Source organism: Corylus avellana, chromosome ca5 (genome assembly GCF_901000735.1).
Source record: "Corylus avellana chromosome ca5, CavTom2PMs-1.0".
NCBI lineage: Eukaryota > Viridiplantae > Streptophyta > Magnoliopsida > Fagales > Betulaceae > Corylus > Corylus avellana.
In genome coordinates this window covers 22,162,188-22,166,750 of record NC_081545.1, presented here as the reverse complement: position 1 = coordinate 22,166,750, position 4,563 = coordinate 22,162,188, and positions in this window count along the sequence as shown.

The window sequence follows — 4,563 nt, the reverse complement described above, 5'->3', positions numbered from 1 at the left end:
CTATCTATTTCTTCAAGTGAAGTCAATTGTCAGGGATTTTGCCCACCTCATGATTTTTTATTGGAAAAATTTTAATTAGTTCAACTCTTGGAAAGAAATGGATTTTTATAGAAGAAGGGTTAGCCCACCATCAGCATGATATTTAATGAAGCCAAGAAAAAGACACTAAGAAATAAGAGTGTGACTGCGCGCATGCCTAATACTTAAGGGTTACGCTACTCAATACGATGAACTTGAATAGATTGATAAAGATAGTTGCTAAATAAGCTTTTGTTTTGTTGTACTTTGGCATTATCAATCCCTTCAGTGATCATTATTAGGGTATGCATCAACACTTTGATAAGTCAATTTATGGAACTTGTACTTTGGGTTATTTAGATGTGATTTTGGGTTTCTGTGAGGGATAGGAATTTCTAACTATTAGTTGCTCAAGTTACTAGTAATTAATTGTTCAAATTTTAGCCAAATCACTAATAAATTTAGCAGGTAATTGTTGTGAATCCATATATTCTGAGAAGAAATATATGATCAGTAATGTTAAAAATTACATTTTTATTTCTCAATTATCCCACAATACTTACATGGCACTCTCAATCAAACTCCTTGGATCAGTTATTGTTAAAAAATGGGGATAGAATGCAAAATTAGCCTTTGTGGTTGACTTAAATTACAAATCGCTCCTTATAGTATCAAAATGAACTCAAAAGATTCTGGGTATGCCAAAAAAGCAATTTACTCTCTAGGGTCAAATTCCGTTGAAATATTTGACGGATTCCGTTAAGTGCCATGTTAAGCGCTAATAAAATAATGACATATGTCTCTCTTAATAAAAAAATATATAAATATATTAAAAATATAAAATATATGAAACTCAAAAAACTAAAAAACTAAATTATTATTTTTTGGTTAAAAAAATAAAATAAAAGTTGTGGCTGTCGATTGGGCAGCCACCCCTTTGAGGGTTTGGCCACAGATGTGGTAGGGGTGGCTTGTGCGCCACCCTCGGCCACTTCCAGAACACAGCATAGGAGCGCTTATTTGGATTGCACTACATCTTGAGCGCCTCTTTGAACAAGAACCCCATAGCTTCTGAGCTTAGAATTACCCACGTCAACGAACAAGTTTGGATTTAAACAAGTGAACAGAGTACTGAAGAGTAGTATTTTTAAGGATATAAAATAAAGTTTTTTCTTCATTTTATTAGTGTTAACGATTTGGATATGGAGGAAAGGCAGCCTTTGAATCCATTTGAGAACCCAACAGACAACAAAACAAGATCCAGTGCAACCGATAGAATGACATTGAGAATCCAACGACTAGGGTTACAGTTTAGATCTAGAACCAGAAAATGTAAGTAGTCATAATGCCTTTCTCTCACTGGCAAGGGAGGATGTCAGGTTGGTAAGGTCGACGTCAAGTTTAGGTTGCAGCCTCTAGGGTGGTTGCCCCAAAAGGGGTGGTTGCCCAACCGGCAGCCATCCCCTTTTCTTTTTTTCTTCTTTAATAAATAAAAAATATAAAAAATATAAAATATAAAAACTAAATTTTTAGTTTTTTAATTTTTTAGTTTTATATATTTATTTTTTTAATATATTTATATTTTTTTATCAAGAGTAACATATGTCATTATTTTATTAGCGTTGACGTGGCACTTAACGGAATCCATCAAATATTTTAACGGAATTTGACTCCAATGACTTAATTTTTTTTTGGCATACCATAGGGAGCTTTGAGTTCATTTTGATACCACAGTGAACTATTTATAATTTAAGCCAATCACAGGGACTAATTTTGCATTTATCCTTTAAAAAAGAAATGGTATATACCGCATTTTTATCTCACACATATCCTACAACGCTGATGTGACACTTTCAAACAATCGTTGGATTTTATTTTTTTATTTTTTAATTAGGATTGATCCAAGGGTTGGTTGGGAAGCATAATTATAAGATAAAAATGTAATTTTTAGCATTACTCTTGTTAAAAAAAAAAAAAAAAACACTCAACATTATAAGATGAGAAATGCTTCTTTACATTATGGTGTCTATCGGGATGTTCATGCAGGTGGATATTAATAATCATAAACCGCTATTCGCAACTATCTGTTATCCACCATCCGTTATCCACTATCCGTACATAAGGATGCGGTTAGCAAAAACCACTATCCGCAAATGCAGATGCGAATAGCTGTTTTAAAGCATGCGAATGCACTTAATAACCTCATCCGCATACCCTCTATATATAATTATATATTATATGTTAGGTTTTTAGTTAGTGTGAACAACTTGTAATTTTTCATTATTTTATAATAGATTGATTTTCTAGATTTGGCTGCACTAGAGTGATTTTACTTTTGAATCATTCTTCATAAAGTTTCCACTCCATCACCAAAATCCTTATGGTTATTGTATGGTAATTGATATTTTGTGGCTTGATTTTATTTCACTGCTGCATAATTTTTACTCGTTAATTTGTTGCATGACTGAGTTTGGTTATGGTTGTTAATTTTTTAGGTGTGTTTGGAGTCTGGTTTAATTTTTTTCATTATTTTAATAAATTTACCAAAATGAGGTTGTTTTGAATTAGGTATATATTATGTTTACATTATTTTCAAAACTAATGTAAAATCAATATATTTTCAAAACATTAAGGCTTAAAAAAATTAAAACAAGCCAAAAACAATAAAAAGGAACCAAATTATTTTTAAAATCGCTTAAAATAAGACAAAATAGAGACCCAAAGAAGCCAAAAAAGAATAAAATAAGCACAAAAATCCTATTACCTAATATGCTCATAGTAAATAATAACCGCAATAACTGCACAAATGCGGTTAGGAAAAACATGACGTGAATACATATATCTAAAATGAATATCTACGTTTTTCAGATGTGTTGCAGATATTGTAAAGCTTGTACACCCTTCATTTCCACTGAGTAATTGGCATCTTCTATCATCCATTGATATTTAAAATAATAATAATAATAATAATAAGAAAAATAAGAAAAAAAAAATTAAAAGTAGATAGAGCACGTCAAGTCAACAAAAATATATAGGAATAAACATCTAAACGTTAAAAATAATAATAATAATAATAATAATAAATATGATATATATCATTACTGACGTACATTCACAATGATTTTCAAAATTAGTTTAAAATGAAATAGTTGCCATAAAAGTGGCCGACATCTTGACTAGAGAGGTGGAGTGGAGTAGACCAATTCAGCGAAAACTTGGAATCATTACATAGAGTAATTTTAAAAGTCTTTTTTGTATTTTTTTTGAGTTCCTTCAAGAATAATGTAGCTATTAAAATTATCATTTAATTAAAATCTAATAATAATCAATCACAAGCCCAATAATAATTTTAATAGCCATATCAATTTTTGAAAGATTTAAGAGGAACTTATAACATTACTCATTACTAGGCAATGGATGAAATGTGAGGATAGTTTTATCCTTTTATGAGTGAGGGCCAAAAATTTATATTGTAAGGGCCAAACTAAAAATATAATAAAAAAATTAAAATAAAAAAATGAATATTTTTTAACTGCAACGGTTAGGTTTTTACAACTAGAGTTTTAGAAAGACATTATTTAGCAACCCTTTAAGATTTGAAGTTTCGTCATTAAAATCTAACAGTTTATTATTTTTTGAAATGTCAACTTCTTTTCTTTTAGATAGATAGTTTTTAATTTTAACATTGTGATTTAAGAACCTAAATTTTAAAATTACAATTACATAAGAAACAACCATCGATAAACAACAAATAAACAATCATAGAGTAAAAACAAACACACACAACCCAACTTTTTTGCTTCGATTATGAACACTATCCAATAATTTTTTTATATTTTTATTTTTATTTTTTATATCTTTCGAAATTTTCTACAAGCTAATTTTATATGAATCTTATAATATTATCTAAGTAGCAAATAGTGCTTCATGGGTAATGCAACCAAAATAATACATCATTTTGCCTTATTTACTCACCAGAGAAAAGAAGATTGCTCCCAATAAGTCGATAAAAAAAACTTTAGAGTAAGGAAAAAAAAAAATACTTTGATTTTCAAAAGACCAAGTGAGCCTCTCTTAAAAGGTTTTTTTTTTTTTAAATGACAAATGTGTAAAAAAAAAAAATAAAAAAAAATATATATATATATTGAAAGGCTTGTGGGGCCACTGCCCCCACCACAGGCCCTGATGCGGCCTATATGCATGATAACCCCAATCACGGGCTCTACAGTCACTACGTGATAAAACGTCTGCTGCTACAAACCGCGTTTTCTTTATTCCTTTTCCACCTACAGTTTTATTTTTATTTTTTTTACACAAAACATTGTCGTACCCATTCCAACTTGATTACGCAATCCAAAAAAAGAATCCGTCTTGGCCCTCTAAATTCAAAAAATAAAGACAAAGACCCCCATCGTGTTATTTTACGACCACAATTTTTATTTTTTAAGGTAATATTGAGAAAAATGAGTACCCTATTTTAAATAATTGCTGAAACCCATTTATCTCTGGCTCTTTGGCTATGAATTTTATGTTTTTTTCTAGTTG